Below are 13,488 nucleotides of genomic sequence, written 5' to 3' on the forward strand. Positions count from 1 at the left end.
TCTTTAGAGTGGTCAGCAGCAGTGAGACAAGGAGCAACAGCTACAAACTGGAACATAGAGGGTTTCAGCTCAACATGAGAAGAAACTTCTTCAGTGAGGGTGACAGAGCACTGGAACAGGAGGGTGATTTGCCCTCTTGGCCACAAGGGCACATTGCTGGCCCATGCAGAACTTGCTGAAAGACCTCACTCTTTGTATATGTATATTTATAATTTGTATTTGCTTTTCTTTTTTATTTCTTGGTTTTCCTCTTTATTTCCTCATTTTTCCCTCTTAGGCAGGTGTGATTTGCTCTTCATCACCCAGCATAGTGAGCAGGAGAAAGAGGTCTGGTTACTACTCCAAGCAGAAATGACAAAGAGATGGTCATGAAAAGGGTAGTTTACAATGCAGTTTTCAGTTTTATTAGCTTTTCTGTACTTCCCTTCTCCCTTCTTTCCTCTCTTTCTCCTATTTCCCCCCATTGTCCTCCTTGCCATCTTCCTTTTCTCTTCCTCTCATCTTCCTTTCAATCATCTTCCTCTTTCCCCCCACTTCTTCCTTTCCGTTTGCATCTGTTCCCCATTTGCCTCTTTTCATTTCCATCTCTTTCCTCTCTGTCTCCTGCTTTTCAGCACCACCTCCCCTTTTCCACCATGTCTGCCCCTTTTCATCCCCACAGGACATTCCCCATTCCCTCCCCCAAACTCAGAGCACCTGGCTTCTGTTGCAGTCTCCTCCCACCCCAGGTGTGACCACTTTGCCTCTTTTCATCCCCACACTGCATTCCCCATTCCCTCCCCCAAACTCAGAGCACCTGGCTTCTATTGCAGTCTCCTCCCACCCCAGGTGTGACCACTTTATCCTCCCTGCCTGCTCCGTTTTTAACCTGCTCCATTTTTAACCAGCTCCAGTAAAGGCAGAAGCCCCAAGCTTGCCCTGCTAAGCAGAGAGATCATCACTGGTGAGTCCTCATGGTGTATACTGGGTGAATAAAGAGGGGACAAAGGCTGGGGGGCCTGATAGTCCCTGGTTAGGCAGCAGTAGGCTTGATGGTCATTCTGACCTCACCCATGGGTGCTGGCTGGGCCTCCTTACTTAGGCTGAGCATTGTGTCCAATTGGGCTCCTCATTTTGAGATGCTGAGGTATTGAAGTGTGTCCAGAGAAGGGTAACAAAGCTGGTGAGGGGCCTGGAGCCACAGCCCTATGAGGAGAGGCTAAGGGAGCTGGGGGTGTGCAGCCTGGAGAAGAAGTGGCTCAGGGCAGACCTCATTGCTGTGTACAACTACCTGAAGGGAGGCTGTAGCTAGTTGGGGGTTGGTTTCTTCTGCCAGGCAGCCAGCAACAGAGCAAGGGGACACAGTCTCAACTTGTGTCAGGGGAGGTCTAGGCTGGATGTTAGGAGCGAGTTGTTGCCAGAGAGAGTGATTTGTGTTGGAATGGGCTGCCCAGGGAGGTGGTGGAGTCACCATCCCTGGAGGTGTTGAAGCAAAGCCTGAGGCACTTAGTGCCATGGTCTAGTTGACTGGATAGGGCTGGGTGCTAGGTTGGACTGGATGAGCTTAGAGATTTCTTCCAAATTGGTTGAATCTGTGTTGTTGTGTTTAGCTGCTTCTTTCTGCTTACTTGTAAACTGTAAAATGGCTGGAATGAATCTGAGAAATGTTTTGAGAAGCCTTGAATTAGCATGGAGGAAATGCCTGAGAATCCCTAATAAGGGAAATGAAATAAACCTCAAATCTTATTGACACTCTTTTATGTCAGAGTGGCTAAAACTCTGTCCTGTTTGTAACTATGTTAAAACCAGCTTTATTCAGTACCAGGTGAAATCCTGACTGTTAAGTCAGGGCAGTAGGTGACTATGGTGTGGTCGAGGACTTTACTTTATGAAGCTGCTTCACAGCCAGAGGTTTTTACAGATTGCTACCTCAAACCATGTGTATTTCTGCTTCAAACTGTTAATTTTCACATAGGCTAAGCAACCTCATTTCACACCTCGTGGCTGCAAACTGCAGTCCTTCAGCTGCTCTGTGGGTTGGTTGGAAAATACATTGATTGGTTCCCAGGTGGATAGAATTATAAAGCTACTGCACTGAAAATTCCCCTAAGGCTGTTTTTCAGCACTTTTATGCACCCCATAGAATTGTGAGGGTTGGAAGGGACCTCAAAGATCATCCAGTTCCAACCCCCCTGCCGTGGGTCCCATGGACACTTTCCACTGGATCAGGTTACAGAGAGTCACATCCAACCTGGCTTTAAAAACCTCCAGGGATGGATCTTCCACTGCCTCCCTGGGCAATCTGTTTCAGTGTTTCACCACCCTCATGGTGAAGAACTTCTTCCTAATATCCAAGCTGAATCTCCCTCCTCTAGCTTGGATCCATTCCCCCTAGTCCTGTCACGACCTGACACCCTCAAAAGTCCCTCCCCAGCTTTCTTGTAGCCTCCTTCAGATCCTGGAAGGCCGCAATAAGGTCTCCTCAGAGCCTTCTCTTCTCCAGACTGAACCACCCCAGTTCTTTCAGTCTATCCTCACAGGGGAGGTGCTGCAGCCCTCTGATCATCCTTATGCTGCTTCTCTGGACATGTTCCAGCACATCCATATCCTTCTTGTAGTAGAGGCTCCAGAACTGGGTGCGGTACTCCAGGTGGGGTCTCAATAGGGCGGTGTGGAGGGGGAGAATCACCTCTCTCAACCTGCCGGCCACACTTCTCTTGATGCAGCCCAGGATCTGGTTGGCTTTCTGGGCTGCAAGGGCACACTGCTGGCTGGTGTTGAGCTGAGATACTGCAGTGACAGAAGCAGGCTCTAAGGTGTGTCTAATGGGTCATTATCAGCTGGTTTAGTAGTTTTGAATATTGATTTATGTGTGTTTATTTACACCAAGCTTTTAAACGTGGTGTGACTAGGAATTTGTGCTTTTGTAGCACTAGATGGTGCCACAGAGCCAGCAAAGAGCAGTCCTCTGCTGCTGGCAAGCCTTTGCTCCAGCGCTGGAACAGCTTCGGGGTTTAGATGGCCTCAGCTGGTGTTTTGGGTTTGGTTAGAAAGATCCACGTGGGAAGCTGATCTTGCTGCAGCTTTTCATGATTGAATCCTAGAATGGGTTGGGTTGGAAGGAATCTTTAAAGGTCTTCTACTCCAACCCCTCTGTACTAACAGAGGCATTTGAAACTACATCTGGTTGCTCAGAGTCCCATCCAGTCTGACCTGAGATAGGGCATCTACCACTTATTCTCTGGGCAACCTGGGCCAGGGATTCACCACTCTTAGTAAAAATAATTTCTTCCTTCTCTCTAATCTGAATTTTCCTCTGTTAGTGTAGAACCATCACCCCTTGTCCTGTCACAACAGCCCCTGCCAAAAGTCTGTTTGCAGCTTTCCTGTTAGCCCCTTTAGGTACTGAAAGGCCACAGGAAAGGCTCCCTGGAGCCTTCTCTTCTCTGGGCTGAACAACCCCAACTCTCAGCCTGTCCTCAGAGCAGAGGGGTTCCAGCCCTCACATCATTGTTGTGGCCTCCTCTGGGCCCTTTTCCAACAGCCCTGTGCTTAAGACTTAAGAGCTGGACCCAGTGCTGCAGGTGAGGTCTCTCCAAAGCACAGCTGAGGGTCAGAATTCCCTTCCTCAATCTGCTGGTCACCAGACCCATCTGCTTCTCACCTACCCTCTCCAAACTCAGACAAAAGCATTTAGTTTTGGTCAGAGTGCTTGACCACCTAAGGAACTGAGCCCTTCCAGAGGTCCACATCACAGCTGTGATGGACATGACCCATTTGCTTTTCTCTGAACACGGGCCTGGGAAATCGTGTGATGGAGAGCCAGGTTGCAGAGGGTGGGTGAAGAGAACGTGAAACAGTAGCTGGTGAGCAGTGTAAGTAAGTTGTTGATAGAGATTTCCATCTCTAGGGCTGTCTGATTCTGCTACAGCTGCAACTCTCCTTGCAACCAAAACATTTCCTGAAATTCCTCATGGGCAAAATGCAATGTTAAGGACAGAGAAACAAGCTGCAGGGGGGAAAATGTTAGCTGGAAATGCAAGGAGTGAGGAAGTCATCAAGCAATGGCATGTTGGCTGATGGAAGAAGTGGCTCCTGCTGGGATTTGCTCTAAGGATTACACTTCCAGAAAGAGAGCCACTTTCTGATTCAGAGTCATATAATTGTTTCAGTTGGAAGAGACTGTTAAGGTCATCAAGTCCAACCATTGTCTGACTCTGCCAAGTCTGGTACTAAACCATGTCTCTCAGCAGCACATCTCTGCATCTTTTAAACATAGAAGAGATCAACACCCACCTGTCTACAACCTCCCTTCAGGTATTTATAGACAGCAATGAGGTCTGCCCTGAGCCTCTTCTTCTGCAGGCTGCACACCCCCATCTCCCTCAACCACTCCTCACAGGGCTGTGCTCCAGGCCCCTCACCAGCTTTGTCATCCTCCTCTGGACAAGTTCCAGTATCTCAACATCTCTCTTGAGTCGAGAAGCCCTGAACTGGACACAGGACTCAAGGTGTGGCTTGACCAGCGTTGAGTACTGGAGAAGAATAACCTCCTTTGTTCTATGAAAACATGAGGAGGAATATTTTCCCTGTGAGCGTAACAGTACAGTGGAACAGGCTGCTCAGGGGGGTTGTGGAGTCTCCCTCTCTGGGGATATTGAAAACTCACCTGGATGTGATCCTGTGTGATCAGGTATAGGAGAGTCTGCTCTGGCAGTGGGGTTGGACTGGATGGGCATTTGAGGTCCCTTCCAGCCCCTGACATTCTGTGGTTCTGTGAAATGTCCAACCTATGTGGAGAGATAATGCTCTGGTACTGAATGGTCATTTTCTTTGGCTCACCAGCTTCATTTCCCCTCTCATTAGCCCCTGGAAGGAGATGCAGTACTGAAATTTTGCACAATGTGTAAAAATGCCTGAAGCTACTATTTTGTGTTCCTTTCCTTTCTTGAAATTCGTGAGTGTTTCATATTGGACACTTGGAAGCTTTAATACAGGAGCCATCTTACTACAAAGTGTGTTCTGTAAAGCTTAACCCATTTAAAATAGTTTTATCTACATCATTTGCATGAAAAGTACCAAAAGTACATGGAAGTGGCCTGCAAGAAAGCCGGGAAGTGACTTTTTACAAGAGCTCCTAGTGATAAAACTAAAGGGAATGAATTTAAGGTTGAGGAAGGCAGATTTAGTCTGGATATTAGGAAATAAATTCTTTACAGCTAGGGTGGTGAGATGCTGGAACAGGTTACCTGGGCCAGTTTGAGATGAAGCCTTGAGCAACCTGCTGTTGTGAAAGTGTCCCTGCCCATGGCAGGAGGGTTGGAACTAGATGATCTTTAAGGTCCCTTCCTACCCAGATTGGTTTATGAATCTATGAAATCAAGACAAGGTATTGTCAGAAATCAAGCTCTGGTGCATCTGAGAGGATCATCATTCCTTCTCCAACTATTCAGCTTGCAAAATTCATACCTTTATCTAAGATATGGGCCAGAAAATTGCTGGGCAGCTGAAGAATCATACAATCATAGAAAGTCAGGGGCTGGAAGGGACTTCAAAAGATCATCTGGTCCAGCCTCCCTGCCAGAGCAGATCACCTCGAGCAGATCACACTGGAATGCACTCAGACTGTTCTTGACTATCTCCAGAGAGACTCCACAGCCTCCCTGGGCAGCTGGCTCCAGTGAAAAAATTCTTCCAGATTCTCATGGAACCTCCTATGCCTCAACTTCCACCTGTTGCCCTTGTTCTGTGCCTGGGCATCACCCAGACAAGGCCTAGCATCTGAGAGTAATTGATTAGTAAATTAAATTTTAACAACCTAGAGGCTGCAGATGGGCCAGCATAGTATAAATGATTTGGATCTGCAAAGCTGAAACAGATGTGCTCTGTCTGACCTTGGCTTTTATGGAGCAGAAGAGATTGAAAAGGCAGATGCTCAGGTTCGTCTGCTTGCTTGGCCACTGCAGCCAGAAATGGCAGCAGTGCTTTCAGAGCACGCTTCACACTGATGTTTCTTTGTGAGCTGGAGAGCAGACACAGCAACATGCAGCAAAGCTGGGCTGGATCCTCCTCACACAGCTTTGCTCCCTTTAGGCCTTGTTCACCTAGGGCAGGACTCTGACCTCCCGTTGCAGGTTGAGTCCATCGCCGCTCCCTTGCCTGGAAGGGAGGGGTGTACCAGCTGCCCCCATGCCATGGATGGCAGCAGAAAGTATTTGGTCCCCTATCACACAATCAACCAAGTTGGAAGAGACCTCTGAGATCATCCAGTCCAACCTATCCAGTCAACTAGACCATGGCACTAAGTGCCTCATCCAGTCTTTTCTTGAACACCTCCAGGGACAGTGACTCCACCACCTCCCTGGGCAGCCCATTCCAATGGCATTCCCCTGCCACCTTTGCCTCAAGGAAAGTGCAGGTTTTGCCCTTTTCCTGAACGAGAAGGTTCCAGGGAAACCTTCTTGTGTCATTTCAACACTTAGAGGGAGCAATAGAAGAAGTGAAGGCTTAGAGGAGACCTTGTAGTGGCCTTTCAGTATCTGAAGGAGACTGACAGGAGGGCTGGGGAGGGACTATTTACAAGGTCTTGTAATGACAGGATGAGGGGTTTAAAAGGTGAGGTTAAAACTGGCAGAGAGATTTCAACTGGATGTTAGGAAGAAGTTCTTTCTAGTGAGGATGGTGAGACACTGGTACAGGTTGCCCAGGGAGGTATTTAGGGCCAGGTTGAATGAGGCCTTGAGTGACCTGTTCTGCTGGGAGGTGTCCCTGCCTATGACAGGGGGATTGGAACTGGATGAGCTTTTAGGTCTCTTCCAACCTAAACCATTTTATAAGAAAGGTGGGAGCAATGCATTTGGCAGGACCTGATGGGACAGGACAAGGAGCAGTGGTTTCCAACTGAAAGAGTAATGTTTAGGTTAGATAGAAGGATGAAATTTATTGCACTAAGTGTGGTGCAACATGGGCTCAGGTTCTCCCGAGAGGCTGTAGAAAGCCCACCCCTGGAAATGTTCCAGATCAGACTGGATGGAGCTCTGAGCAGCCTGAGCTGGTTGAAGCAGGGAGATCAGACTAGATGACCTTTAAAGATGCTTCCCATCCCACAGCATTCTATGATGATATGATTCTGCTGATCTGTCTTAAACCCAAGAGCCTTGAGGCACTCTGCTTCAAATGGCTTTCCCCAGGCTCATTCCCTGTAGCTACAAGCTCCAAACCCCAACTCCCAACGCTGCTTAATGTTTTCCCAGAGGTCTTTAACAAGCATCCAAAGTGAATTTTCCCCCTGAGAGCTGAAGCCCATTGCTGCTATCAGCATGGAGGAAGCTGATGCTCCGTGGGTATATTTTCTCCCTCTGTCTCCTTGGAAGGGCAGGTTCCCATCTCCTAATTTTTAGCAGTTGTGTTCTGGAGCTGAAGTGGAGACTGCATGTTTGACACCTCGGATCTGCTCTGACTGCTCTCAGTGGAATTTTCCTATGTAGATGCTAAGTATTACTCAGTGTAAGCAAAAGTCAGCCTGTTAGTTTTATTTTCCATTATAAATCAAACCTTCTCTAGTTTTTGCCTGAAGTCCTTCCTTCTAGAGAGGAATTTGCTGTAGCTGTAACATCGCCATGAAGTATTCCAGCCGTGAAAGGCTGAAAAGGGATTTCTTCCTGTCTAGAAGTTACATTTCTTAGGGAATCCAACTTGGCCTAAGACCTCTAAATATTACATCCTGATGTATCTTGACCTAGAAAGATTGGTGGAAGAGCAAATGGATTTGGGTCCTGAAGCCAACAGCTTTGGCCAGAGCCAAGCCAGCAAGCTTGGCGTAGACAACAGCCAAGCCACCAGCTTGGATTACCCAAGCGTTTGATGGACTCTTTAGGTCCCTACTGAAGGGACATAGAATCATGTGGAAGAGACCTCCAAGCTCATCCAGACCAACCTAGCACCCAGCCCTGTCCAGTCAGCTAGACCATGGCACTAAGTGCCTCAGCTAGGCTTGGCTTCAACACCTCCAGGGACGGTGACTCCACCACCTCCCTGGGCAGCCCATTCCAATGGTAATCACTCTCTCTGCCAACAACTTCCTCCTAACATCCAGCCTAGACCTGCCCTGGCACAACTTGAGACTGTGTCCCCTTGTTCTGTTGCTGCTTGCCTGGCAGAAGAGACCAACTGCCACCTGCCTACATCCTCCCTTCAGGTAGTTGTAGACAGCAGAGCTCTGCCCTGAGCCTCCTCTTCTCCAGGCTGCACACCCCCAGCTCCCTCAGACTCTCCTCACAGGGCTGTGCTCCAGGCCTCTCACCAGCTTTGTTGCCCTTCTCTGGACATGTTCTAAATTTAAATTCCATTTAAATTTAGATGTATTCTCCCTCTTTTTGTTCCAGGGCCCAAGGAAATTAAGGAGTTAAATTTTATTTAATGCCAGCCCAATTGCCTGAAACCTCTTTGGAGCATGAACTGGGGAGTCCTTGGGAGAGGACTGGAAGCCTTCCGAACTCGTAAGTAGGACCTGCAGACTTTAGGGAGCTGTTGTATGCTGTTCTTCCATGTGGATGTCGCTGCCAGATCAGCTCTGAAGCAGATTAGAGAGCATTGTGATGAAAGCTGAAGGGGGCTGAACACTAAAGAAAATGTAACAGCTGCTGGAATGCACAGTTGTGAGGTCAAAGCTGCACACAGCTGAGGGGAAAGAGCCAAAACCCAGAAGTTAATTGGTTAAGACTTGCTGAAATGATGTCAATTACATGACTGTGTGATGTAACTTCTTCAGATGAGCTTGCAAGTAGGACATTGAGAGCTAAGTGTACTTATAACCTTGCCCAATCTGCATGCAATTATTGCTTTTCATCTACTGCTTCTGCTGTTGCCTTCTGGTCCTAGCTGATACCAGTCCCCCATCCATTTGTTGCTTTCTGTCTAGCTGCTCCTATTGGGTTGTGTAGTCCGGAGCAAAGTCTGAGTGGTGCTTGAACCACTTCTGTTTTCATTTGTCAAGGGTTAGGTCTGGGTTGACCACTAGATGAGTGCCAGCGCCCCTCTATGAAACCCTCCAGCTTCCAAAACAGCAAAGGGAATAAGGGAGAGAGGCTGATGTGTTGGGAAATGAAACTGGAGCAGCTTAATGGAAATAGTAATACAATGAAATATACAAAGGTAGATAGAAACCTATATGGAACCCAACCCCCTGATGGCAATGGTGTCCCTGTCACCAATGTTGCTGTGGGCAGGCAATGGGGAACTGCCAAACTGCACTCAGTGGCAGATAGAAACTGGATTAAGAAGCTGGGTTCTGGAGTTAGATTGAGGAACGCATGGATTGGGATAGAAGGCAGAAAGGACAGAGTTCTCCTCAGGCATTGCCTATTGAAGAAGAGGCTTGACCCTGAAGATAACATCTGTGGGATGGAATCCCTTGTTGGTCAGTTTAAAGTCAATTGTCCTGTCTGCTCCTCCCCACTGCTGCCACCTCTGATTTCCTGTACCCCAGCGTGGAGCATTATATGTGGCAGTGCCCTTGGTCTGCACAGGAGCAAGTCTAAACCAGAGCCTTTCTGCAGTCCAGCCCTTGGCAGTAACTCTCCCCATCAGTGCTCTCACAGCTAGAAGCAGCCCCTGGCTGTGCGAATCTGCCTTGAACTTCATCAGGTGCTCTCACTGAGCAGAGACTGAGCTAAGAAGTCACAGCACTGACCAGAATTGGTTCTGGTCTAGCTCAAAGCAGGACCTGTAGCAGTCACATCCTTAGAGCTCAATCAGAGCACACATTTTGCTGTGCTCTGCTGGTCTGTGTGCCAGGGGAAGGGGGCAGTGCAGGCCTGGGTGACAAGGAACCAGCAAGCACCAGCCTGTAGGAAACACTTTGATATCTGCCCCTAAGCTTGTGGGGAAACTGTCATTACTGTACTGTCATCTCCACAGGGCACAAAACCCAGCACAGCTGCCTGGCACGGCCTCTGCAGCAGGCTGCAAGGAAGGAGATAGGTTAGCACCAAGGGGCCTTAAGTCTTCCTTCTAAAGAGACTGTACTAATCCATAGTTAGTTTATGGAATCAGTAGGTGGACTGCAGTGAGGAATGCTGCTTCCTAGCTGGCAGGTTGGTATCTCAGCTAGATGCTCTGGAGCACTGAAATCCTCATGGGGATCTGTCACCCCTCACCTCTACCTACCTTGTGTCTTATGGGGGAATCCTACAGCAGCTTCCTGATACCTTCTGTGCCTTGTAGTAAACAGACTGCTCCTGTGAGGGAGCACTGGACCTGGCTGCTCAGACAGGCTGTAGAGTCTCCTTCTCTGGATAGATTCCAAACCTACCTGGATTTTGCAACCCTGGACACCCCTCTGTGGTTGACTCTGCTTTAGCAGGGGAAGTTGGACTAGAAGCTCCCCCAGTGTCCCTTCCAGCCCTCACCATTCTGTGAGTCTGTGTTTCTGTTTAGGTTAGAAAAGACCTTTAAGCTCATTGAGTCAAACCATTAACCTAGCACTGCCCACCACTAAACCATTCCCTGAGCTCTACATTGACTTCATTTAACCTCAGTAAAACTCTGTCTGTTCTGAGGAGGCTCCCATATTTGATTCTCACAGTAATGCTGTGTGTTCTGTGTTGGCTAAATGTGTGGAACAGGATCACGCCAGAGCCAAGAGGAGCAATGCTTTGTGGTGTCAGTACTGAGGGATGGCAGGAGGATCCTCCTGGAAGGAAGTACTCTGCACTTCCTGTCCTGTCAGTCTGCTTGCCAGATCCCCTCTCGTCCACCTACCCTGTCATGTCTAGACTGCTGTCCTTCATGGGGCAAGCCCCACAGAGGGACCTTTCCAGGCTGGATGGGTGCGCAGAGGCCAATGGGATGAGATTTAACAAGGCCAAGTGCAGGGTTCTACACTTTGGCCACAACAACCCCAAGCAGCACTACAGGCTGGGGACAGAATGGCTGGAGAGCAGCCAGGCAGAAAGGGACCTGGGGGTGCTGGTAGGTAGTAGCTGAACATGAGCCAGCAGTGTGCCCAGGTGGCCAAGAGAGCCAATGGCATCCTGGCCTGGATCAGGAACAGTGTGGCCAGGAGGACAAGGGAGGTTATTCTGCCCCTGGACTCAGTGCTGTGTCCAGTTCTGGGTTACTCAGTTCAAGAGAGATGTTGAGGTACTGGGGCATGTCCAGAGAAGGGCAGTGAAGCTGGTGAGGGGCCTGGAGCACAGCCCTGTGAGGAGAGACTGAGTGAGCTGGGGGTGTGCAGCCTGGAGAAGAGGAGGCTCAGGGCAGACGTTGTTGTCTACAGCTACCTAAAGAGAGGCTGTAGGCAGGTGGAGGTTGGTCTCTTCTGCCAGGCAGCCAGCAACAGAACAAGTTGTGCCAGGAGGAAGTTCTTCACAGAGAGAGTGACTGGCATTGGAATGGGCTGCCCAGGGAGGTGGTGGAGGCACTGTCCCTGAAGGTATTGAAGAAAAGCCTGGCTGAGGCACTCAGTGCCATGGTGTAGTTGATTGGCTAGGGCTGGGTGCTATGTTGGACTGGATGATCTTGGGGGTCTCTTCCAACCTGGTTGATTCTGTAATTCTAAGGAAAGCTCCTATTGGGAGAATTTTACTTCAGGGCTGAAGTTGTGCTTAAGCACCCAGAGGTTTTCTAAGCAGTTTGTCTGTGTGCTTGGTTCTCCATGCCTGCATCTCACCAGCTTGAGGCCCTGGGCAGATGAGTACTTTGGGATATTATCACCACCAGTTGGCAGCTGGACAGCTTTGTGTCTCCTGGAGAAATTTCTCTGTGATTTCAGAACTGGTTTAGTTCTGGCCCCAGAGTGAGGCATGCAGCTCTAAGGAGTTTTATAGGACAGGAATGCCATAAAAAAAATGAAAGCCAGAAATAACTTCCCCTCTCCCCTCCCCCACTCCTTTCACCTCCTGCCTTCCGAGCCAGTTTTCACTCAGGGCATGGAAAAGAAGGGAGAGCCATGTGAAGACTGTCAGAGCTTTGGCTGTAAAACCTTGAGCTGCAACATCTCTTTGACAGCAGAGGCCTGAAGAATTTCATCCATAATAAAGCACTGCCCAAATGCTGTGCTTGACAGAGATCTAACTCATGCTGACAACCACTTTTGGGGTATTTTATCAGCTGTAATCAGCTATTAAGATGTTGCTATTGCCTCTTAAATCCATCTAAATGGAGCAAAGCACTCTCCACAAGGATGAAGTCCCACACCCCTCTTGCCCAGCAGATGGAGCCAGACGATAGAATGTTGCAAGTGTCTTTAAAACTAGTCTGCTGCAGCCAGGGACAGGGAAATGAAGCACACTACTTTCACAGCAAGATACTAGACTTAGAGAAACATCAGAGCACAAAGTGGGACCAGAAACAAGGGCCACAAAATTGGGCTGGGAGAGTCTTCTGGAGATCCTTCTTGCTCACTACAATTCCCTGAAAGGAGATTGTGGCAAGGTAGGAGTTGCTCACTTCTCCCAAGGATGAGAGGAAGCAGCCTCAGGTTGGACCAGGAGAGATTTAGGTTGGACATGAGGAATAACTTTCCCTGGAAGGGTTGTCAGACCCTGAAAGAGGCTGCCCAGGGAAGTGGTGGAATCCCCATCTGTGCTAGTGTGAGGCTAGCTGGAATATTTTGGTGAGAAGAATTAGATTGTAGGCTGTGAAAAGGACACAGTGGTGATGTCTGCTTCACTCATAGGCTTGCTGAGATGCATAAAACCAAGAACATGAGGGTAGATAACCCACTGTGGCTCTCTGGTGCAGCTGGTGCCTGCAGTTTTCTCCCTAACCTGCTTTCTGTGTAACTAATCCTTTTGCTTTCTAACCCTCCTGGCTGATCATCCAAACTCATCTTGCACATAAGGCAAACTCTGGGATAGGCTAGAGGGATGGAGAGGAGGTGGAAGAGTGTAGGGGGAGGTAACACCCAAGCCATCACAACATCCCTTGAGGGATTTAAAAGCCACATAGCTGTGATGCTGAGCAACATGGTTTAGTGGTGACCCTGCAGTGCTGACAGTTGGACTCAATGATCTTCAAGGTCGTTTCCAACCAAAAGGATTCTCTAATTCCAGACACTGAAATGGGTAGATGCTTGCAGTGGGGACCAGAGTTCAGTTCCTGTTCCACAGGCTGGAAGAGTCTGATTAACAAAAGAAAAAAGACAGTCAGTAAAACTCACACTCTACTGCCCTTGACATCTGAACCAGTTCTCCTTGGTCTAGTTGACTGGATAGGGTTGGGGGATAGGTTGGACTGGATGATCTTGGAGGTCTCTTCCAACCTGGTTGATTCTATGATTTTCTGGTTTGATATGGAAGTGGGATATAAGTTACAGCTGCTTTGGCAATCCATACTTAAGATGTTTTGCCTTCTACAGGTCTAATTTCTCAGTCTGACTATTCAGTTGAATATATATAAATTGAAGGAGGCTACAAACACCTGCAAGTAAAAGTTCTAATTATGTCAGCAACCTAAGCATGTAGTACTGAAGTACTGGAAGGTCACAATGAGGTCTCTCCAGAACCT

This window comes from Pogoniulus pusillus, chromosome 10 (genome assembly GCF_015220805.1).
Source record: "Pogoniulus pusillus isolate bPogPus1 chromosome 10, bPogPus1.pri, whole genome shotgun sequence".
Taxonomy (NCBI): domain Eukaryota; kingdom Metazoa; phylum Chordata; class Aves; order Piciformes; family Lybiidae; genus Pogoniulus; species Pogoniulus pusillus.